The 26,048-nt window shown below is 43.1% G+C and overlaps 1 protein-coding gene across 1 annotated transcript in view; it reads right to left on the minus strand.

Moving 5' to 3' along the window:
• Window positions 1-26,048, minus strand: part of WDR64 (WD repeat domain 64) — a 2,246,160-nt gene that overhangs the window by 981,117 nt on the left and 1,238,995 nt on the right. The gene's annotated exons all lie outside the window — the stretch shown is intronic.

Here is a 26,048-nt window from a genome sequence, read left to right on the forward strand (position 1 = left end):
TCCGCCCTCCTCCTCATACTCTCCTCTCTCTCCTTATACTCCCCCTCTCTACTGATATTCCCCCTCTTTCCTCATTCTCATCTCTCTCTCCTCATACTCCCCCCTGTCCTCATACTCCCCCGTCCTCATACTCCCCCTCTCTCCTCTTGCTCCTCCCTCTCTCCTCATACTCCCTTTCTTATCATATCCCCACTGTCCTCATACTCCCCCTCTCTGTTCTCATACTCCCCCCTCTCTCCTCATATTCCTCCTCTCTCCTCATTGTCCCCTCTCTCTCCTTATACTCCTCCCTGTCATGCTCTCCCCTCTTCCCTCTTACTCCACCCTCTCTCCTCATACTCCTCCCTCTCTCCTCATACTCCCCCTTCTCCTCATATTCCCACCTGTCTTCATACTCCCCCTCTCTGTCTTCATTCCCCCCTCTCTCCTCATATTCCTCCTCTCTCCTCATTGTCCCCCTCTCTCCTCATACTCCCCCTTCGTTCATACTCCCTCCTCTCTCCTCCTACTCCTCCCTCTCTCCCCGTACCTCCCCCTTAACATTTCCCCAGTCAGTACACATACACTGCTGCATACACTCTGGGACAGATTTACAAGCCCCTTGAGCCTCTTTGTTGTATCATTGTGACACTTTTTTGATGTAATGTTGGCAAAAATAATGCAGCAAATTACATATGTATTTGCAAAATGAGTCAGGGTTGTCCACTGAAATGTAGTAGTTATATACATGGAATTTGTGCAGTCATTTAACCGTTTCAGACTAGTAAATGTGTTTTGTTAAAATGCAGGGTATTATATTTTTTGTCTAGAATCACGCTGTGCATCTGTGTACATTTAGGAATCATACTCGCCCCATTTTCCATATTCTCCCCCCTCTCTCCTCATACTCCCCCCTCTCTCCTCATACACACCCCTCTCTCCTTATACTCCCCCTCCCTTCTCACACTCCCCCTCTCTCTCCTCATACTCCCCCTCTCTCCCCTCACACTCTCCATTCTCTCCTCATACTCCCACCTCTCTTCTCATACTTCCCCTCTCTCCTTATACTCTCCCCTCTCCTCATACTCACCCTCTCCCCTCTTACTCCGTCTCTTCATACTCCCCCCTCTCCTTATATTTCCTCCTCTTGTCATACTCCTCCCTCTTTCCTCATAGTACTCCCTCTGTCCTCATACACCTCCTCTCTCCTTATACTCCCCTTTTCACTACATTCTCCCCCCTCTCATCTCATACTCTCCCCTCTCACCTCATGCACACCCCTCTCTCCTTATACTCCCCTTTTCTCCTCATACTCGCCCCTCTTTCCACATACTCCCCCCTCTCTCTTCATACTCCTCCTCTCTCTCCTCATACTCCCCCTCTCTCCTCATACTTCCCCTCTCTCTTCTTATACTCCCTCCTCTCTCCTTATACTCCCCTTTTCTCCTCACACTCCTCCTCTCTCTCCTTATACTCCCCCTTCTCTCCTCATACTCCTCCTTCTTTCCTCATACTCTCCACTCTCCTCATACTCCCCCTCTCCCCTCATACTCCCCCATCTCCTCATACTCCCCCCTCTCCTCATATTTCCCCCTCTCCTCATACTCCCCTCCTCTCTTCATATCCCCTTCTCTTCTCATACTCCCACCTCTCTCCTCATATTCCCCCTCTTCTTATACTCTCCACTCTCCTCATACTCACCCTCTCCCCTCATACTCCCCATCTCCTCATACTCTCCCCTCTCCTCATATTTCCCCCTCTCGTCATATTCCCCCCTGTCTACTCATACCCCCTTTACTCCTCATACTCCCCCATCTCCTCATACTCCTCCCTCTCTCCTCATAGTACTTCCTCTGTCCTCATACACCCCATCTCTCCATATACTCCCCTTTTCTCCACATTCTCCCCCTCTCTTCTCATACTCTCCCCTCTCTCCTCATACACACCCCTCTCTCCTTATACTCCTCTTTTCTCCTCATAGTCGCCCGTTTTTCTACATACTCCCCCCTCTCTCTTCATACTCTTCCTCTCTCTCCTCATACTCCCCCCTCTCCCCTCACACTCCCCTTTCTCTTCTTATACTCCCTCCTCTCTCCTTATACTCCACTTCTCTCCTCACACTCCTCCTCTTTCTCCTTATATTCTCCCTTCTCTCCTCATACTCCCACTTCTCTTCTCATACTCCCCCTTCTCTCTTCATACTCTCCACTCTCCTCATACTCCCCCTCTCCCCTCATACTCCCCCGTCTCCTCATGCTCCCCACTCTCCTCATATTCCCCTTCTCCTTATACTCCCCCTCTCTCCTCATACCCCCTTCTCTCCTCATACTCCCACCTCTCTCCTCATATTCCCCCTCTCTTCTTATACTCTCCCCTCTCCTCATACTCAGCCTCTCCCCTCATACTCCCCGTCTCCTCATACTCCCCCCTCTCCTCATAGTTCCCCCTCTCCTAATAATCCCCCCTCTCTCCTCATACCCCCTTTACTCCTGATACTCCCCCATCTCCTCATACTCATCCCTCTCTCCTCATAGTACTCCTGTCTACTGATATTCCCTCTCTCCTCACACTCCCTCCTCTTCTCATACTTCCCCCTTTCTCTTCTTACTCATCCCTCTCTCCTCATACTCCCCTTCTCCTCATTTTCCCCCTCTCCTCATACTCCCCCTCTCTGTCCTCATACACTCCCCTTTCTCCTCATAGTCCCCCTCTCTCCTCATTCTCCCCCTCTCTCCTCATACTCCCCCTGTCTTCATACTCCCTCTTCTCTCCTCATATTCCTCTTCTCTCCTCATTGTCCCCTCTCTCTCCTTATACTTCTCCCTGTCATGCTCTCCCCTCTTTCCTCTTACTCCTCCCTCTCTCCTCATACTCCTCCCTCTCTCCTCATACTCCCCCTTCTCCTCATATTCCCACCTGTCTTCATACTCCCCCTCTCTGTCTTCATTCCCCCTCTCTCCTCATATTCCTCCTCTCTCCTCATTGTCCCCCTCTCTCCTCATACTCCCCCTTCTCTTCATACTCCCTCCTCTCTCCTCCTACTCCTCCCTCTCTCCCCGTACCTCCCCCCTAACATTTCCCCAGTCAGTACACATACACTGCTGCATACACTCTGGGACAGATTTACAAGCCCCTTGAACCTCTTTGTTATATCATTGTGACACTTTTTTGATGTAATGTTGGCAAAAATAATGCAGCAAATTGCATATGTATTTGCAAAATGAGTCAGGGTTGTCCACAGAAATGTAGTAGTTATATACATGGAATTTGTGCAGTCATTTAACCGTTTTAGACTAGTAAATGTGTTTTGTTAAAATGCAGGGTATTATATTTTTTGTCTAGAATCACACTGTGCATCTGTGTACATTTAGGAATTATACTCGCCCCATTTTCCATATTCTCCCCCCTCTCTCCTCATACTCCCCCCTCTCTCCTCATACACACCCCTCTCTCCTTATACTCCCCCTCTCTTCTCACACTCCCCCTCTCTCTCCTCATACTCCCCCTCTCTCCCCTCATACTCTCCATTCTCTCATCATACTCCCACCTCTCTTCTCATACTTCCCCCTCTCTCCTTATACTCTCCCCTCTCCTCATACTCACCCTCTCCCCTCTTACTCCGTCTCTTCATACTCCCCCCTCTCCTTATATTTCCTCCTCTTGTCATACTCCTCCCTCTTTTCTCATAGTACTCTCTCTGTCCTCATACACCTCCTCTCTCCTTATACTCTCCTTTTCTCTACATTCTCCCCCCTCTCATCTCATACTCTCCCCTCTCACCTCATACACACCCCTCTCTCCTTATACTCCTCTTTTCTCCTCATACTCGCCCCTCTTTCCACATACTCCCCCTCTCTCTTCATACTCCTCCTCTCTCTCCTCATACTCCCCCCTCTCTCCTCATACTCCCCCTTCTCTCCTCATACTCCTCCTTCTTTCCTCTTACTCTCCACTCTCCTCATACTCCCCCTCTCCTCATACTCCCCTCCTCTCTTCATATCCCCTTCTCTTCTCATACTCCCACCTCTCTCCTCATATTCCCCCTCTTCTTATACTCTCCACTCTCCTCATACTCACCCTCTCCCCTCATACTCCCCATCTCCTCATACTCTCCCCTCTCCTCATATTTCCCCCTCTTGTCATATTCCCCCATCTCTACTCATACCCCCTTTACTCCTCATACTCCCCCATCTCCTCATACTCCTCCCTCTCTCCTCATAGTACTTCCTCTGTCCTCATACACCCCATCTCTCCATATACTCCTCTTTTCTCCTCATACTCACCCGTTTTTCTACATACTCCCCCTCTCTCTTCATACTCTTCCTCTCTCTCCTCTTACTCCCCCCTCTCCCCTCACACTCCCCTTTCTCTTCTTATACTCCTTCCTCTATCCTTATACTCCACTTCTCTCCTCACACTCCTCCTCTTTCTCCTTATGTTCTCCCTTCTCTCCTCATACTCCCACTTCTCTTCTCATACTCCCCCTTCTCTCTTCATACTCTCCACTCTCCTCATACTCCCCCTCTCCCCTCATACCCCCCGTCTCCTCATACTCCCCACTCTCCTCATATTCCCCTTCTCCTTATACTCCCCCTCTCTCCTCATACTCCCTTCTCTCCTCATACTCCCACCTCTCTCCTCATATTCCCCCTCTCTTCTTATACTCTCCCCTCTCCTCATACTCAGCCTCTCCCCTCATACTCCCCGTCTCCTCATACTCCCCCCTCTCCTCATATTTCCCCCTCTCCTAATATTCCCCCCTCTCTCCTCATACCCCCTTTACTCCTGATACTCCCCCATCTCCTCATACTCCTCCCTCTCTCCTCATAGTACTCCTGTCTACTGATATTCCCTCTCTCCTGACACTCCCTCCTCTTCTCATACTTCCCCTTTCTCTTCTTACTCGTCCCTCTCTCCTCATACTCCCCCTTCTCCTCATATTCCCCCCTCTCCTCGTACTCCCCCTCTCTGTCCTCATACACCCCCCTTTCTCCTCATAGTCCCCCTCTCTCCTCATTCTCCCCCTCTCTCCTCATACTCCCCCTGTCTTCATACTCCCTCTTCTCTCCTTTAAGTCCTCCCTCTCTCCTCATACGTCCCCCTCTCCTCATACTCTGCCCTCTCCTCATACTCCCCATTCTCTCCTCATACCCCTATCTCTCCTCATACTCTCCCCATCTCCTCATAGTCCTGCCTCTCTCCTCATCTTCCCTCCTCTCTCCTCATACTATCCCCTCTCTCCTCATACACCCCTTCTCTCCTTATACTCCCCCTCTCTACACATTCTCCCCCCTCTCTTCTCATACTTCCTCCTCTCTCCTTATACTACTCTTCTCTCCTCATACTTGCCCCTCTCGCTGCATATTCTCCATTTTCTCCTCATACTGCCAGCTCTCTCCTCATACTCCTTCTTCTCTCAGCATAGTCCTCCCTCTATCCTCATACTCTCCCCTCTCCTCATACTCCCCCTTTTCCTCATATCCCCCCTCTCTTGATACTCCCGCCTCTCTCCTCATACCCCCCTCACTCCTCATACTTCCCCCATCTCTTCATACTCCTACCTCTCTCCTCATAATACCCCCTCTCTCCTCATACTCCCCCCTCTCCCCTCATACTCCCCCTCCTCTTACTCCCCTCTCTCCTCATACTCCCCCTCTCCACTCATATTCCCCCTCTCCTCATACTCCCCTCTCTCCTCATATTCCCTCCTCTTCTCATACTCCCCCTCTCTCCTCCTACTACCCCCTCTCCTCATATTCCATCATCTCCTCACACTACCCATTCTCTCCTCATATACCCCCTCTCTCCTTATATTTCTATTTTCTCCACATTCTCCCCCTCTCTCTTCATACTCCCTCCTCTCTCCTCATACACACTCCTCTCTCCTTATACTCCCCTTTCTCCTCATTCTTGCCCCTCTTTCCACATACTGCTCTCTCTCTTCTCACACTCTCCCTTTCTCTCCATATACTCCTCCTTCTCTCCTGATATTCCCCCTGTCTCCTCATTCTCCCCTCTCTCTCCATATACTCACCCCTGGCCTCATACTCCCCCCTCTCTCCTCATACATTCCCCTCTCCTCATACTCCGCTCTCTCCTCATACTCCCCCTCTCTCCTCATACCCCCATCTCTCCTCATATTCCCACATCTCCTCAAAGTCCTGTGTTTCTCCTCCTACTCCCTCCTCTCTCCTCATACTACCCCCTCTCTCCTCATACTTCCCACTCTCTCCTTATACTCCTCCTCTCTCCTCATACTCGCCCCTCTCTCCACATATTCCCCTTCTCTCCTCATACTGTCAGCTCTCTCCTCATACTCCTCCCTCTCTCCTCATAGTTCCCCTCTCTCCTTATACTTCCTCTCTCCCCTCATACTCCCCCCTCTCCTCATACTCTCCCTTTTCCTCATATTCCCCCCTCTCCTGACACTCTCCCCGCTCTCCCCATACCCCCCTCACGCCTTATACTTCCCCATCTCTTCATACTCCTTCCTCTCTCCTCATAATCCCCCCTCTCTCCTCGTTCTCCCTCCTCTCCTCATACTTCTTCCATCTCCTCATACTCTTCCCTCTCTCCTCATACTATCCCCCTACTCCTCATACACCACCTCTCTCCTTATACTCTTTCTCCCTCCATATTCTCCCCCTCTCTCCTCATTCTCCACCCTCTTTCCTCATACACACCCCTCTCTCCATATACACACCCATGTCTCCTTATACTCCCCTCACTTTCCTCATTCTCCCCCCTCTCTCTTCATATTCTTCCCTCTTTCCTCATACTCTCCTCTGTCCTTACACACTGAAGCACTTAAAAATTCAGTCAGGCACTCTCCTCACAGAAGTGTGATGATTTAGTCAGTACCCAAGTACTGATGCAGTGAAGTAGGCCTTAGTGGATGAACTGCTTCAATCCCTCATCGAGTATATATGCATTCATCTATCCATGTGCAATCTTGTGTTTCACATCTTCAATTCTCCATTCCGTATCCTTATACTTCCATCAAACACTCTGTAACTGTTCTTTTACTATTGTAGTGACCCATTTAGCAGTCTCTGATAATATTTTCAGTGCACTAACACTCAAGCACTTATACATTCAGTCAGATACTTTCCTTACAGAACTGTAATCATTTAGTCAATACCCAAGAACTGATGCAGTGAAGTAGGCCTTAGGACATGAACTGCTTTAAACCCCTATTCAGTATGCATTCTTTTATCCATCTGCACACTTGTGTTTCACATCTTCAATTCTTCATTCTGTATTTTTATCCTTCCACCAAACACTGTGTGACTGTTCTTGCAGTACTGTAGTGACCCATTTAGCAGTCTGTGATAATCTATTCACTGCAGTAATACTCAGGCCTTAGGAGATGACCTGCTTTAAACCACTATCCAGTATGTATGCATTCTTCTATCCACCTGCACACTTGTGTTTCACATATTCAATTCTCCATTCTGTATTGTTATCCTTCCACCAAACACTCTTTGTCTGTTCTTGCACTCCTGTAGTGACCTATTTAGTAGTCTGTGATAATCCTTTCACTGCACTAACACTCAAGCACTTATAAATTCAGTCAGGCACTCTTCTTACAGAATTGTAATCATTTAGTCAGTACCCAAGTACTGATGCAGTGCAGTAGGCCTTAGGCCATGGACTGTTTCAAAATCCTATCTAATATATATGTATTCTTCTATCAACCTGTACACTTGTGTTTTACATCTTCAATTCTCCACTCTGTATCCTCATACTTCCACCAAACACTCTGTGACTGTTCTTGCAGTACTGTAGTGACCAATTTAGCAGTCTGTGGTAATCCGTTCACTGCACTGACACTGAAACACTTATAAATTCAGTCAGGTAATCTCCTTACAGAACTGTAATTATTTAGTCAGTACCCAAGTACTGATGCAGTGAAGTAGGCCTTAGGCCATGGACTGCTTCAAACCCCTATACTCTATGCATGCAGTCTTCTATGCACCTGCAAACTTGTCTTTTATACCTTCAGTTCCACTGTAATAGTATTTGTTTCCTCTTGCACTGTTCTAGTGATGCATTTAGTAGCATGTACTAATCCATTCACTGCTCAAAAGTTCAACTACTGATAAATTGATTCAATCAATCAATCAATCATAACACTTGTATAGCGCGCTACTCACCCGGAAGGGTCTCAAGGAGCTTGGGGGAAGGGGGCCGCTACTGCTCGAACAGCCAGGTCTTGAGTTGTCTCCTGAAGGCAAGGTGGTCCTGTGTCAGCCGAAGGTGGATGGGGAGGGAGTTTCATGTGTTGGCCGCCAGGTAGGAGAAGAATCTGCCTCCGGCGGTGGCTCTTCGGATGCATGGTACGGCGGCGAAGGCGAGGCTAGCGGACCGTAGCTGGCGGGTGGGCGTGTGGAAGGTCAGGCGATCGTTGAGGTACTTGGGGCCCAGGTTGTGGAGAGACTTGTGTGCGTGGGTGAGGAGCCTGAACGTGATCCTCTTGTTGACGGGGAGCCAGTGCAGGTTCCTCAGGTGGCCGGAGATGTGGCTGCGTCAAGGGATGTCCAGGATGAGTCGGGCAGAGGCGTTCTGGATGCGCTGGAGTCTTTTCTGTAGCTTGGCTGTGGTTCCGGCGTAGAGGGTGTTTCCGTAGTCCAGCCGGCTGGTGACGAGTGCCTGGGTGACCGTCTTCCTGGTTTTGATCGGGATCCATCGGAAGATCTTGCGGAGCATGCGGAGGGTGTGAAAGCATGAAGAGGAGACGGCGCTGACTTGTCTGGTCATTGAGAGGGAGGAGTCCAGGATGAAGCGCAGGTTGCGTGCGTGGTCTGTCCGCTCGGGGGCGGTGCCCAGGGCTGGGGGCCACCAGGAGTCGTCCCAGGCGGAGGGTGATGGTCCTAGGATGAGGACTTCCGTCTTGTCTGAGTTCAGTTTCAGGCGGCTGTTCTTCATCCACTCGGCGACGTCTTTCATCCCTTCGTGGAGGCTGGTTTTGGCGGTGTCGGGGTCTCTGGTGAGGGAGAGGATCAGCTGGGTGTCATCAGCGTAGGAGATGATGTTGAGGTTGTGTTTGAGTGCGATGGCTGCGAGAGGTCTCATGTAGACGTTGAAGAGGGTGGGGCTGAGTGATGATTCTTGCGGGACGCCGTAGATGACTTCGGTGGCCTCGGAACGAAACGGGGGAGGCTCTGTGTTCTTCCAGCGAGGAACGAGATGATCCACTTCAATGCCTTCTCTTGGATGCCGGTGTTGCTGAGACGTTGGACTAGGGTGCGGTGGCAGACAGTGTCGAATGGGGCGGAGAAGTCCAGGAGGATGAGAGCCGCTGTTTCCCCGTTGTCGAGAAGGGCTCGGATGTCGTCGGTGTCTGCGATGAGGGCGGTCTCGGTGCAGTGGTTGGCTCTGAAACCGGACTGCGAGGGGTCGAGGGATCCATTCGTCTCGAGGAAGGGGGCAAGCTGTCTGTTGGCAATCTTCTTGATGACTTTGGCAGGAAAAGGGAGGAGCAAGATTGGGCGGAAGTTTTTGAGGTCGGTGGGGTTCGCTGTTGGTTTCTTGAGTAGGGCGCTGAGCTCGGCATGCTTCCAGCTCTCCGGGAAGGTGGCGGTGTCGAAGGAGGTGTTGATGATGTCTCGGAGTTGGGGTGCGATGGTGGAGTCGGCCTTGTTGAAGACGTGGTGGGGGCAGGGGTCAGTCGGAGACCCGGAGTGGATGGTGTTCATCGTGCGGGCTGTGTCTTCGGTGGTCACTGCGGTCCAGGTGCGGAGGGTGGTGGTGGGGTGCATTGGTTCGACGGTTGGGTGCGGGGATGGTGCGCCGAAGCTGTTGTGAATGTCAGCAATCTTACGGTGGAAGAACGAGGCAAGGGAGTCACAGAGATGTTGTGATGGGGTGATGTCGTTGTTGCTGGTGCTAGGGTTGGAGAACTCCTTAACGATGCTGAAGAGTTCCTTGCTGTCGCGGGCGTTGTTGTCCAGTCGATCCTTCAGTGATTTCTTCTTGGTGGCGCGGATGAGCTGGTGGTGCTTGCGGGTGGGGTGTTTGTGGGCGGTCATGTTGTCAGTGGTCCGGTCAAGGAGCCAGGGTTTCTCAAGGGTGCGGCAGGTCTTCTTGGAGTCCTTGAGTTCATCGGTGAACCAGGGGGCCTTCTTACTTCTGGGTTTGCTGGGAGGGTTCTTCAGTGGTGCGAGGTCATTGGCGCAGGTGGTCAGCCACTGCGTTGAGTTGCGGGCTGCTTCGTTGGGGTCTGGTGTGCTGGCAGGTGGGTTCTGGCTGAGGGAGGTGGTGAGTTGGTCGGCGGTGATCTTGCTCCAGCTTCTGTGAGGAACCTGCTGCGGGTGGTGGTGGGTAGTGGTTTTTCTGAAGCTGAAGTGGACGCAGCTGTGGTCTGTCCAGTGAAGTCCGGTGGAGTGGCTGAAGGTGATGTGCTTGCTGGATGAGAAGACGGGATCCAGCGTGTGGCCGGCGTAGTGGGTGGGGGTGTTGACCTGTTGCTTGAGTCCGAGGTTGGCGAGGTTGTCCAGGAGGGTGACGGTGTTGCGTTTCTTGTTGTTCTCCAGGTGGAAGTTGAGGTCCCCCAGGAGGATGTAGTCGGCGGAGGGGAGGGCGTGTGGGCTGATGAAGTCCGTGATGTCTTCGCTGAATTGTGTGCATGGTCCCGGGGGTCTGTAGATGAGGGTGCCTCTGAGGGTCGTCTTTGGGTCGGTGTGAATCTGGAAGTGGAGGTGTTCGGCGGCGGTGTAGGTGTCGTCGGTGTCGTTCGTGATGCGGATGGTGTTCTTGTGGACGATGGCGATGCCTCCCCCAGTCTGGTTGATGCGGTCCCTCCTGATGATCTTGTACCATCCAGGATGGCGATGGCGATGTCGGGGGCTGAGGAGGCATTCATCCATGTTTCAGTGAGGAACGCGACGTCTGGTGATGTTGTGTCGAGCAGGTTCCAGAGTTCGACGGCGTGTCTGTGGACGGAGCGGGTGTTGAGCAGGATGCACTTGAGGTCACTGCTGGGGTTTGGCTTGGCGGGAGCGGTGCATGGTCGGAGGCAGGTGAACTTGCAGGTTGTGCAGGTGAAGGGTCCGTGGAAGCGTCTTGGGTCAGCAGGCGGGATTCCGGCCGGCATTGAGTGCGTTGAGGGCGGCGGCGCCGTAGGTCTGTCGGGTCGTCTTGCGTCGGTGGGGGCCAGGGGTCCTGGCGCGGTCCAGGCACGGACGGGCGCAGACGGGCTTGCCTTTGGAGCGCCTTCGGCGCACATTCGGCGCGTCCGCGCGTTCGCCATTTATGGCAAAGTGGGAGGGAGGGAGGAGCATCTGGGAGGTGGGAGCGGGGAGGGCACAGAAGGAAAAGAGGGCGTGGCCGCTAGCACGGCGACCGGAAGCGGGGAGCGGGGCGGGCAGGCACAGGTGGCTAATAACAATACAGACACAGCACTGAGATAACAAAAATGCCAATGCCAATAACTCAAATGGGGAAGAAAGATTAAACAGCACAAATGGGAAACCAAGAAAGAGTAAACAGCACAAATGGGAAACAAAAAGATATAAAACGGCACAAATGGGGAAAAAGATTAGACAGCACACGCAGATGCGGCGGAGGGTCGGGATCAGCGAGTTAGAGGGTCGGGATCAACGAGGCGGGCTCTGCGGGCAGCAGCGAGGCGAGGAGCACACGCAACAGCTGGTGGCCGTGTGGCGCGGGGGTGTCCTGGGACAGTGACTCTTCTTCCAGATGTAGTTCTTGAACGTTTTATGCTGTATGTATGCACTTCTGTTATTAGTTACACAGTTGTTTTTTATACTTAGTCATTTTACATTGTATTTATTTAGTAATAGAATAGTATATTTCATATATTTATTTTCATAATGTTATACATATTTTTTATAACAGATTCTATTTATCAACACTAAAAGAAATTCATCATGCCTTCAAAAAGAGAAAAGAGGAAACAACATAATAAAGCTTATTATTTAAAGAGAAGTCATCCACAAGATTTACCTGAATAACAGTGTGTGAGCAAAAAGAAAAGAATCAATTTCAGGAAATTAGAAAAAGAATGTTTTATAATAGAGTTGTTTTAAATTTAATGAAGGAAATGAAAAAGAAATACAGCATTTTATAAGAAGACGAAACGTATTGAAAATATAGTTGAGAAGGCTTTTGAATTGAAAAAACAAGTTGTTTATTTATTAATCAATAGAATTCGATCACTAGATAAGCAAATCCATTTAATGAAAGCCAAAAGTAAGTGGAGAAGAGTAATTAACAGAAGTAATTTTTCTGCTTTTTTTTGGGTGAATGGAAACATAGTTCAAGTTCTGAGCCTTTTTTTAATGAAGAGAGTTATTTTCAGACTAATGATTTGTTGCATGAAGTTGACACTAGTGGCCCAGCTTATGAGGTTAGAAATGGTTGTGCTATTGAGAAAGAGAAAATTGTTCCCAGAAATGCAGAAGAGGTGTTAGCTGATGAAGTTTTAGGGAGACGTCCTAAAGTCCAGTGTACACTTGGAATTGCAGTAGTATTTTTAGTGTACGGCAGGAATCTATTGATTTTTTATACCATTTCTTACGTAACTATAATAAGAGAAGTGTTAAACAAAAGATTAAGATGTTGCAAGAAATAGACCCCTGCAGAGTGAGACAAAATACAGGTTTGCAAGGTCATTCTCTTGCTTGTCTTTCTAAAAAAAAGTCAAAGTGTTTTTCACCATTTCAGGATGTTAGCAGTACATCATACTCAAATGAGGAAATTAGTCAGAACATTGTATTATGCAAAAAGTCCAGCACTAATGTTAAAAAAGTTGAACAGTGCTCTTTTGCGTGGATCTGTATAAAATGTATTGAACGTTTGTGAAGAAATTGAGGTTAGTTACTTTGGTCCTGAGGAAGACAGTGCAGAAACTGATACATTAATAAAAGGAAATGTGGAAGAGAATGTACAACATTGTAGAACAGAACATTTTGAGCAAGAAATTACGAAGTTTAAGGTGATTTCAGGTGAAAGGCCAAATTATTCTTGTATTTGTTGTTGACAAACTCATTATAAAAATCAGACCAGAATTGTTGATCTGTATTTAAAAAGTGAAAAGGAAAATAATAATGAGTGGAAGGAATTTGCAACTTATTTGTTGGTAGAGAATTGTTTTGATTTGGGTTCTGATCAGCATATTTGTAAATATTATTATAATAAATTAAACAAGAACAAAATACCTGCTAGAGCTGTGCATAATAATCTTGAGTTGGTAAATATTCCTTCTGAACTGATGGATTTAAATACCTATGAGTCTATTCTTATTCAATGTGTGCATCCATTTCAGGCTATTGTTCGTATGGAGCCTAAGCCAGAGAAATTGTTTTCTTCAGATTTACAGAGTGGATTAAAGGGAAGAGTTGTATATTTGCCTCTAGATTTAAAGAAAAATATTGTAACAATTGGTGTAGAACATGTAGAAGATGAACCTCTAGTTATTCTTGTTAATGGCGTTCCTACTAAGAGTATGAAAATCTGGCAAGAATTGGTGGATGTTGGGAAAGTGAAAAAGGCAACGCTGTATCTGGTAAACAATAATCAGTACTGTGAAAATGTGTATGTGGGAGTAGAAGAAGTAACTGTAGCAGAAGATTGTGACTCATCAACTGGACAAATTGAAAAAGTGCATGTGTCCAGAACTGAAGAAATCTACAAACATTACAGTGTTCATCCACTTCATTCCAAAGAAGTGATGGGGAATACTATTGAGTTATTTCAAATTAAAGAAGTAAAGGGAAGTCCCATTAGTGTATGGGAAGAAAGCTTGGAAGCTCGTTGTTTCTCTCAGTTGTTTCCAAAAGGAAAAGGAGGACGATATGATGAAAGAACTGTGCAGATTTCTGCATCTGAATACTGGACAACAAGATTGTATGCAGAAGATCCAAGATCTCGACAATGTATTCCGTATTTGTTTAATCTTTTGTTTGAGAGTGACTTGTCTGGACTTTCTTATGCAGTCAACCATATATTAAAAACAGGTGTACATCAGTAAAATGTTTCGGCAAAGGAATTTATGGATAAAGTACAGCAGAAAGATAATGTTTTAGAATCTCAGCTGATTAATCTCATGGCATGTCAGCGTGGTACAACAGAGTACTGGTACCATCATCATGGAGAACTTAAAGTTATGCTAAGGAACTTAGGAACTCCTACATGGTTCCTTACTCTAAGCTGTGCTGAATATGCTTGGGATGATTTACTTCAATTTCTTCAAGAGGCACATCCAAATATAATAAATATTGAATACAAGACACCTGGAGAATTGTGCTCTTCGGATCCAGTTAATGTATGCAGGTATTTCAATCATAGATTTGAAGCTATGATGTCTTTCATCACCAATAAAAGAAATCCTCCTCTTGGAGAGGTTTTGGATTTCTTTTGGAGAAAGGAGTATCAAGCGAGAGGTGCTCCTCACATACAACATACATATGCTAATATGGATCAAAGATGCCCCCAAATTTGGAACCGATTCGGATGATACTGTGTTGTCTTTTATTGAAGAATATGCTACATGTGCTATACCCAAAAGCACATAAGAAAAGGACTTAAGACAACAAGTCTTACGATTCCAAAGTCATCGTTATGGAAAATACTGTTGTTGAAAGTACAAACCTAGGGACAAATTGTACCCCAAATGTCATATTGGATTTCCACGTCCTGTAATATCGAAAGGAAGAGTGAACAGTTTTATGTCATCTTTGCGACATACTATCACAAGAAAGTCTCCTAAAAATACCTTCAACTTAGAAGAAATGAAGAGTCAGAATACATAAATGACTACAACCCAGTTATTTTATCCATGTGGAATGCTAACATGGATATTCAATACGTTGCGGACAATTCCATTGCTGTTGCTCGATATGTAACATCCTACATAACAAAATCAGAAAAAACGGAATTGAAGGAAATGTGGAAAGAGTTTTCCCACGAGAAGAGTCTAAGTAAAAAGTTATATAGTTACAGTTTGAAGATGTTATCTCATTGAGAAATTGGAGCGTATGAATGCTCGGATCGCTTATCATCTGCAAGTCTATACTCCACATCTAGAAAAATCATTTGGGTGAGTCTAGGTCTTGCTGCAACACAAAATCGAGTACTTAAATTTGTACAAAAAATTGAATATTTAGCTGAAAAAGAGCCAGAAAGTACAGATATTGTGAAAACAAATATGTTGGATACATATTATCCAAATAGAAGTCATCATCTTGTAAAAATTTCTCTCTATGAAGTGCTGCAAAACTATATTTTTAAACGGAATATTACAGAAAACATCAATAAGGGTACATATGCTGTGATTGGTTCTGAAGGATGTCTCGTGAAACAAAGAAAAGGACATTTGATTAATCACAGTAAACTGAATTGTGAAACTTCTGACAAAAGGGAATTTTACTATTTAGCTCTTTTGCAACTCTTCAAGCTGTGGCGTTCAGAATTGGAATTACTTGAAAATTTTGAGAGCTATGAAGATTCGCTCAATGCAACTAAAGATACTATACAATGTCCTGTTTTTGCTAATTATGTGAAAATGTTGGACGACGAAATTGGGGCGCTGTCTCTCTGCAGTCTAGGTCCCCCTACCTTCTTTCCGTCCTGAGGAAGACCCGTAGCTGAGGTGTTGATCCTCCCTCCGCAGAGCTAGGGTCGAAACGTCAACAATCCCCCTTTCTTGAAACCTGCACCCCTTCTCCCATCTTTTGAAAGACTATAATCAAACCGTATGATTGATATACATGGGGCAGGTTCAAGAATAAGGGAATAGAACCTTAGTTTTTGTCATAACCATTGGATTTTCCTTTTTTATTTATTTTTCTCTTTCACTTGAGCACACTTTTGCACATTCTACTGCACCTGGCAGAACTCCCCCAAACTCTGGGCTTTTAATAAATATGTATATATGAATATGAAATAAATTGCAAATGTATATTGTCAATCAGAACTCAGTGTCATAAAATCTGTTTTGGGTATTTTTGATAAGACTGTAAATGCTTTTGGCTTGTTATTTTTCCTCCTTTTTTCTTCAGGATTAAGTCCTACAAAGAATACTCAGATGCAAAAATGAATATTATATTTAAATGTGTTAGATAAATTGTGTCTAGGACCACTTTAATTTCTATTCTATACGATACCCAGGTCAGTTGACTTTTTCTGGGTTATACCCCATTTTCTTAATGGAACGACAAAATTAAGCAAGAAGCTACATTGCAGCTGAGATTGCTAGAGCCAGTTCTCAAGACAGTCAAACTTCTGCTACGTTGAGTCAGGATCCACTAGGAGAACCAATTGTTCAAAATGAAGCAGCAACTGCCATGGATGAGGTGGAAACAGCAATGTATCAAGCTCAAGAAGATGTAACAAACTCAGGAAACTTGGAAAAACAACTAAATGTTGAGCAAAAACAAATATATGACCAAGTGAGAGAACAGATTGACCATGGATTACTTCATGAAAAGAAAGCGTGCTCTTGCTCATCATTTCAACCTATCCGAATGTACGTGAGTGGACAAGCTAGAACAGGAAAAAGTTTTTTAATTAAAGTAATTACAACTTATCTACAGAAAACAACTGAGTCACATTTGTCTTGTGTTGTCACTACTCCAACTGGGTTGGCAGCACACAATATTAAAGGAATTACTTTACATTGTTTATTAATGCTACCAGTAGAGCATGAAAACAAATTGGAATACCACAAGCTATCTAGAGAAGCTTGTTGTGAAGTTTCAAGAGTCTTGAAGAAAATGAAACTTCTCATTATTGATGAGGTAAGCATGGTATCAAACTTAATGCTTGCCTTTGTGCATTTAAGAATGCAGCAAATTCTTAAAACAGAGTATGACATTTTTTTTGGAGGAAAACACGTCATAGTTTTTGGAGTTCTACTACAACTTACTCCTGTAAAAGGACAACCAGTGTTTAAAACACTGGTGCATGAAGATACCAGAAAGTCTTTGGGGAGCATTGGAAATGTTAACATTTGGTCATATTTTCAGGATAAGGAACTAATTACAAATATGTGACAGGCAAATGATGTTGATTATGGAACTATTCTTCAAGATATAAGAATTGGAAAAGTGACTGAACATGGCAAACAAGCTTTACAGAGACGATTACTTTCCAATTTGTTTCCAAATGAAAATTTTGTTCCTGAGAAAATATATATGAGAATTGAAGAAAACAAATCTGTAATCTGCTTAATGCCAACACTGTGTGAATGTTCTATATTCAATGAAGAAATTTTAAAGTTGGAAAATGAAGAAATTATAAAATTGGAAGCTATTGATAAAATAGAGCATGAAGGAATCACTATTATTTTGACAAAAAAGTTAAAGAGGAAATTGGATTCTTTAGAGAAATCGATAAGTAAAACTGCTGTTTAGAAATGAATTTATAAGCATGTGTAAACTGTAGGGTAATTTTATGACGTAATTTGAATGTGGAAAAAGGTTTAGTAAATGGAGCAATGGGTAAAGTTGTTGATTTCGTTAATTATGTACATAGAGATGGTATTGAATTTTTTGAAAATCAAATTTGATTAAATTGAAGAAGTACAACAATTTAGTCGTTGTTCAGCTTGGTTTTTGCTTGTAAAAGATTTGTATGTTCGCAGAAAACAGTTTCCTGTTTCTTTGGCATATGCGGTGACCATTCATAAATCGCAAGGTTTAAGTGTAGATAGTACTTTAGTGAATATTAGAAGTACTGTGTTTAAAGAGGGTATTGCATATGTTGCTGTGTCTCGAGTCATAACTTTATCTGGATTGTACTTGATTGATTTTGATGAGAAAAAGATTAGTGCAGATGCAAATTGTGTGAAAGAGTATAATAGGTGAAGGGGAGAATATGCACCCAATTTAGGTCAATATCCAGTATTTGAAAAGCGTGTGGTAGGTAGAAAAAGAAGATATGAGAATATCTGTACTGAAGCTGTAGAGAAAGAAAAAAAACAAGATGAAGTTGTGATTGCAAGCAAAAAGAAAAAGGACACTGTTGAAGAGATTGTTGGTTATCAGTTTGAAAATAGTTCTGATGTCAACTGCTACGCTAATGTAGTTAATGTTTTTTTCTTGAAAGTTTGCAACAGCAAATTGTTGAAAATCGTGAAAAAAGATTTTGTTTGTTGTTGTATTCTGTTTATGAGAAATGTAGTAGTGATAAAAGTAAAATACAAAGCGTTTCCGATATTCAAAATGTTTTGGACATATGTTCTGGTTCTACTCAATTCAAGCAGAACATTCAGCAAGATTGTCAGGAATTTCTAATGTATATGTTTGTTGTATTAGAAGATGAAGGTATAGATATTGAAAATCTTGTTGGCCTTTCTTATAAATGGCAACATCACTGTGAAAATTGTTTGTTTACATGTATCACTAACATTGACACTGAAAGATTTATATATTTGACTTTACCAGACTGTGAATCAGTGTCTTTTAACAATCTAGTTAGAGGAACAAGTCAAAACATCGAGTGTAGCCAATGTAAATCACAAATGTCATCAAGATTAGTTATACAAAGGTATGGACAGTATGTAATGTTAACGCTGCAACGTTGTAGAGCTGATGGAAGAAAAATAGAAACTTTAGTTAAAAATGTTGTAGCTACTCAAGTATCAATATCAGGAAGAACTATTGTAGCTGTAGCAATTATTTTTCATGATGGTCCTTCTACAAAATCTGGACATTACACTATTTATTTAAAATGCCCAAAAGGTTGTATACATTGTAATGATTGTCAATTGATTTTTAAACAACGTTTGCATAAAGAAATACCAAATTGTTACCTAATATTTTTAAAGCCAACATTTTAGGAATAAAATTTGGCCTTTCAGGATTACTGCTGTTAAGGTATGCTGGTCTGGTGTTGTAGAGTACTTTGTGAGTGAGGGTGAGGAGCTTGAAGATGATCCTCTTGTCACCGTTGAGGCAGTGTAGGTGTATCATGGTGGGTGATGTGGCTGCAGCAGGGGACATTGATGTTCAGTCAGGCGGAGGTGTTTTGGATTTGTTGTAGTTGTTGTAGGTGTTTGGGTGGGATTCCTGCGTAGAGTGTGTTGCCATAGTCCAGTCTGCTGCTGATGAGGGCCTGTGTCACTGTTCTTCTTCTTTCGGTTAGGATCCACTTGTAAATGTTGCGGAGCATGCGGAGGGTGTTGTAGCAGTACGAGGAGACGGTGTAGACTTGCTTACACATGGAGAGGGAGGAGTTGAGGATGAATCCTAGGTTGTGTTCATGGTCGGTAGGTGTTGGTACTTTTCACAGTGTAGTCGGCAACCAGGAGTCGTCCCAGGCTGAGGGGGTGGGTCCGAGGATGAATAGCTCCATCTTGACCGAGTTCAGGTTTAGAGAGCTGCTCCTTATGCAGTTGGTGACGTCCTACATTCCCTTGTGGAGGTTGATTTTGGTGGTATGTGGCTGCTTGGTGAGGGAGAGGATATGCTGGGTGTCGTTGGTGTAGGAGATGATGTTGAGGTTGTGATGGCAGGCCACTTGTGTGAGGGTGTCCATGTAGATGTTGAATAGCGTCGGGCTAAGGGATGAGCCCTGTGGGACGCCGCAAATGATGTTGGGGGTTTTGGATCAGAAGGCTGGGAGGTGGAAGCTCAGGATTACTACTGAATACCTTCCAAACTAAAGATTTGACACATACTATTTGGCCATGAGGAAAAGTATCTAAAACCATAAAGGACTTTTTGATGTATATTTTGTCAGCATATATTTGAAAGTAACCTTATTTACAGTATATGAAATTTATTCATAATGTTTTGTTATTTTATAATTGTTTGAGATGTCTCATATTAACGTAAGAAATTGCTCTTAGAAAAAAACATTTAACATATGTTTTATTTCTATTTTTCAGATTGGTATTGAGAATGTTGAATGTTTTGTTTTAAGATAATCTTATTGATTGTCTTTTTTTGCCCGCTGTTATGTGATGAGTACTGTTGAACTCACTGTTTCTAGTGAAATTCAATATATTCTGAGAACAGCAAAAAAGGCAAATGAAATCCTTTACAAAATATTTTGTGATGTAAAAAATACATTGTAACTGTATTTTTTCTTGTCTTTCACAGATGCTAAATTTCTACTATATACAAGAGATGGACGGAGAAATATCTGTGCAAAGATGGTTTGTATCTTTTAAAGGCATTTCAGAAAGTTAACATATATACTGAGTGTATCTGAGGACCTACTATCTTTGAACATATATTTAAAAAATGCCAGAGACTTGAGATGTATAAAATGGAACATGGCTTCAGAACAGCTTTCTACCACGTACCAGTATGTTATTGAAAAGAAAGTCATGCTTGGCTAGTAGAGACCAGAGTGTTTCAGGATTAAAAGAGACCAAATTGTTCTACATAAAATATGTCACAGAGAGTGTTTTCAAATACACTTTTATGTTGAGAAGGACAGGATAAGTTACTGTGTGTAGTTTTTTTTCTCTATGTAAATATGTCTTCATCATACACAATACTTTGTGTTGAAGTGGCGTTCTATACCTGTTGCTGTGAGTATTTTTGACTTAAATAAAGAATCACTACTTTTTAATTATGTTAAAAGGTAAGTACTGGATAGGTCTTTAAGAATTGATGTGTGTGAAAACACATGAAGCATTCAAAAACTAGTGTGATAATGGTGCCTAAATACACACAGATACACAGTGTTATTCTGGACAACCAACAGTATCCCTTGCATTTTACTAAAATACATTTACTAGTTTGGAACGGGTAAGGTGAATAGACATATTCTACATTTTTTAGTACTGCATTTAACTATAACAGCCTGAGTCTTTTCCTATAGTCATAAGGAGTGACTGGTTTCAAAATGTAAGAAAATTTAAGAACAGGATATCCTTATAAGTAATTATATTTATATAACCTTATAAAGTACTAAAACTCCACTGTTGGGATGTTATTAGACAATGGTATTTATATAATATGTTTTTGAGGCAAAAATTGTTGATAAAGCTAGTTTATGTATTAAGTATTATGTATTAAGAAAACTAATAAAATGAAGTGTTTATGTTTTTGTACAAGGACCTACAACATAACAGATTAATTATGGAAAGAGAACAGAACAATACCGAGGACACTTTGGAAATTACCAACAGTGTCATTAAAGAACTATACATATCTCTCACAGGCAGTGAGAATGAAGAGCAAGAAATCAGTGCTGCAGATATGAGCTGTGATTTCCAAGACAAAAGCTTTGATGCTGATTTTGTGGAAGCATTAGATTATATCGAATTTTTCGAACATATACATTCTGAAATTGCTAACCAGGAAATTGATGTCAATGAAATACCTGATGAACTTCTTTTAGAAGCTCTGTTAAATTATGAGATGTTAGAAGAATACATTTATTGTTTAATAATAATAAAGGTTTGAGCACGATCTACTAATGCATTCACTGTACTAAAAGTGATGCACTTATAGATTCACTTATACATTCTTTACCATATTCTATTGATTCAAAATATGCAAAGTGGGTCTCAGGGCATGGATTGCTTGAAATCCCTATGGACTATGCATGAAGTCTTGTATCTACCTGCATACTTATCTTTTATACCTTCAATTATGTAGTCTGTATCCTTACATTTCCACTAAACACTCTGTGACTGCTGTTTCAGTTTTGTAGTGAAGCATTCAGCAGTATGTGCTTATCTATGCACTGTGCTAATAGTGAAGCAGTTATACATTCAGCTAGACACTCTCCTTGCAGAACTGTAATCATTCAGTCAGTACCCAAGTACTCATGCAGTAAAGAAGGTCTTATGGCATGGACTTCTTCAAATCCCCATACAGTATGCATGCACTCTTCTATGCACCTGTAAACTTGTCTTTTAAACCTTCAATTGCCCAGTCTGTATTCTTACACTTGTTAAAGCTTTTGAGAGGGACCCCTTATGAACCAGGGGATTTGAGTACTTTAAACAGTATAACAGATGTTATCCCTTGGCTAGCGCACTAATATTCTCATAACCTTACACATGCATTCTTATATAAGCAATAAACTGTATGGGTTCCAAAACTATCCACACTTCTCTTGAAAAATTACCTTTTTTTTAATTTTCTTAAAAAAGGGACCCCCCAGGAAAAAAAATTTTTTTTAAAAAGAAATCATGGGGTGCGCGCACCGTAAGCGTACCTAAGCGGAGGTACACGTACGGTGCGCATACACCGCGATTTAAAAAAAATATATATTTTTGGGGGACCTGGGGGGTCCTTGTGGGACCCCTTGAGCAGGCCTAGGGGGTGAGGGTGCTTCTACCCTGCCCCCTTTTTGAGTTCTACACGTTTGTTTTTCTGCTTTCCTATGCCTCAGTCTACCGAGCCAATCAGAATGCAGCTCGCGCATGCGAAGGTCAGCGCACGTACGGTGCGCTCCTATAGATATATAGATATATAAATTATTTCAAATTCAATTTTCTCAACAACTACTGGAGGGATTTGCACCATTTAAGCAAAAGGGCGATCTGCAAACCGAACTCTACCTCTCTGCCAAATTTGGTGTAATTCCGTTGAGCCGTTCGGGCTGTAGCCGTGTCTAATCCTCTTATGGAGAATAACATGGGAAATACACGTTTTGGGACTCCCCTTTTTTCTCAGCCCCCACTTAACGAATCCCCACAAAACTTTCAGGGAAGGAGCAAAGAGAAATTTGCGAAGATTCATCAACTGGTGCCAAAGTTATTCCCAAAAGAATGTTGCGGATTTCCTATGGAAACTAGGTCCTAACTATATCTACCTACTGGCGACCGCCAGTAGGTAATATATATGTATGTATATATATATATATATATATATATATATATATATATATATATATATATATATATATATATACATACATATATATATTTCCAACGCCAAGTCCCTCAGTCCTCGGGACTCGATTTGCAAAAAGAGCACTCAAAGCGGCTCCAGCGTGGTTTCGCCAAGTAGTTTTATTACAGAAACTTCTTGCAGTTTTTGGCAAGGTTACGAACGCGTTGCGGCGTTGCCGCCTTCGTCAGTGTAAACCAGCATTTTTTTGTTAGGTGATTTAAATAAAATTCATGGTGACAACCTGTCACGTGTTCTAAAAAGGTAGACATAAAAAAACGGCACAATTCATGTAATTACAGCATTACTTGTGGCGGCCATCTTATAGTGGTTCAGTACCATATGCAGTCAATCACATCAATATCACTTGGTACTATATCATTATATATTCAACACATTCATATACACAATTTATATAACTATGGCAATCAATTGATTTGTTTGATCTATCATGTGTATTAGATGTGGTGAGTAATATTATCATACATATTACTGGTCGCCTATTTTTTTGGTGCCGTTCATTCGCAAGACTCATAACGATCCCGTTTAGAGCTTTGTCGAATGATTCACGGATTTAGGATCAATGGAACAATTGACCTGTCTTTGGTTTTATACAGTCAGGCCCTGAATGGGCTTGTTTCATATAATTCGTGTTGTGTACTCATACAAATCGATTTAAATAGTTCCAAAATTTTATAGGTTTCAGGGATTGGGCAGATAGCATTTTTTTCTCTCAGAATTTTCATACTTGTATGGCAGAGGATCAAGGATGACAACGTTTCAGATATGTGTCCACATTTCTTCCTCGTTGTTCATCCCTCCTGCGGTCTTGGTCTGGAGCTGGATAATGAACCTGGATTCTAGGGTTCGTAATTTTTTTACCCAGTTCCCCCCTCTATCAGTTCTGACTAATTGATCCAGTACATAATAGGTGAGTAAATTGCTGTTGCTGTTATGCTTCAACTCAAAATGCCGAGCTACAGGGTAGCTTTGGTCTTTCGAGGTGATGGCCCTCATGTGTTCAAGGACCCTAAGTTTAGTTTGATTTACTGTACTCCCTATATACTTTTTCCCACATGGGCACATCAAGCAGTACACAGTGTAATCTGAATTACAGTTGAGCAGTTTCGATATCTTAGTCTTGATTTTCCTCCCTGGTACTTGATATTCTTTGACCTTATGCGAGTTTTTACAGGCCTTGCACTTCATACAAGAAATTTAAAAAAACTGTTGTTTTTTTCTTTTTTCTGCTCTCATAGTGACTGTCAACTAGATGGTCCTTAAATGAGTTTTCCTTTCTATAGGAAATGAGAGGATAGTTGGATAAAGATTTCCCTATTACAGAGTCTGTCTTTAAAATTTTCCAGTTCTTTCTCATAATGTTAAAGACTTCTGGTGACTTTTCTGAATAGTCTATAATCATTCTGATTTCAGATTCGCCAGATTTTGGTTTGTCTATTAGTAGGTCATTTCTCCCCACTGAATTGCTCTTTATCTCGGCTTGGTCCAGAATTTCTTTACAGTATCCTCTCTGTAGAAATCTTTTCCTAGACTGATCTCTCACCTTCTCAAACTCCTGTTTAGTCGAGCAATTACGTTTCATCCGTAAAAACTCTCCCAGGGGAATGTTGTTAATTACGCTACGGGGATGATAGCTTTCCGAGTGCAGGATTGTATTTCCCGCGGTGGGTTTCCGATAAACTGCAGTTTGGATTGTGCCATCTTCAACATAGACCCGAAGGTCCAAGTAGAAGACCTCACTCTTGCTGATATTGCTGGTGAAGCTGAGATTTAGATTATTATTATTGAGTTCATTGATGTATTCTTCAGCCTCACTTTGTGAACCCCGCCACACCAAGAACAAGTCATCGATGTAGCGGGTCCACAAGATAATGTTGTTCATCCATCGTTCATTGCCCCCGGCCCAGGCCACGTGCTTCTCCCACCAGCCCACGAATAAATTTGCGTAGCTGGGGGCGAAGCAAGTGCCCATCGTGGTCCCCTGGAGTTGTAGGTAGAGTTTTCCTGAAAATAAGAAGATATTAATTCTTAAGCAGAAATTTGTTAATTCTAACAACATTCTATTATGGCTTCGATATTTGAGAGATCTATTGTCCAGGAAACTCTTCATTGCCACTAGGCCATCTTCATGCCTGATTGAAGTATATAGACTAGCGATGTCTAATGTGATTAGGATCATGTCCTCCTCCCACTTCACATCCTGTATGATTCATAAAAAGTCTTTTGTGTCTTTTAAGTATGAGCTGAGATCTTTGACAAACGGAGAAATAAAACTGTCAATGTAAATTGAGGTCTTCTCTAGCAAACTGTCCTTTGCAGATACGATTGGTCTTACTGGAGGCCATACTTTACTCTTATGCACCTTAGGTAGGTGATAAAACGTGGCTATTTGAGGAAATTTGCATTTCAGATTCTTCCAATCTTTGAAATCCAAGATTCCATCATCCTTCTATTTCGTGATTAGGTTGTTGAAGGCTATGGTACTTTCTACATGTTTCTCTCTTTTTATTTTGATGTAGTGTTTCTTGTTTTTCAATTGGGAAAGTGCCTCATCCTCATATTGGCTGCGTTTTAGGATGACGATGTTTCCACCTTTATCACTAGGTTTAATTATGATACTCTCATCCTCTTTTAGACTTTTGATTGTTGCCCATTCCTCCTTTTTCAAATTTCTTCTTTTCCAATTGAATTTCCCTTCTTGTAGTCTTTTTAACTGTTCAATAACAACCTCTTGAAAGGTATCAATCCCATCATGTGGGGTTCTTGGATTCGTTTTTGACTTTATTGTCATTGTGCTCTTGCAGCCCTGTTGGGTGATCCCACTCTCTTCCAACATCTGCGTTGGTTGTATCTCCCAATCCTGGGAGTTGCTTGTTCCGATCATAGTTTGTGCCGTCACAATGGCATCTAGGTCCTTTCCAGTTATTGCTTCCAATGGATCAATTTCTTCCATTCCTATCCTCTCATCATTTTTTGGATGCATTGTATGTCTTTTGTAATTTGATTTTTCTGATGAATCTGAACAGATCTATTCGTGTTTGCGTATAGTCGAAGGCCGGAGTTGGACAGAAAGTCAGCCCGAGTTGTAGAACTTTTTCTTCATTTTTTGTCAGTTCTCTGTCAGATAAATTGACTATGGTGTTCTGTACTGACATCGTCGTGTTTATTTCCAATACTTCCCTCGGGTACTCCTCGTCACCACCTGGGTAGATCTTCCTTGTGCGGCTC

This window comes from Lissotriton vulgaris, chromosome 6 (assembly GCF_964263255.1).
Source record: "Lissotriton vulgaris chromosome 6, aLisVul1.2, whole genome shotgun sequence".
NCBI lineage: Eukaryota > Metazoa > Chordata > Amphibia > Caudata > Salamandridae > Lissotriton > Lissotriton vulgaris.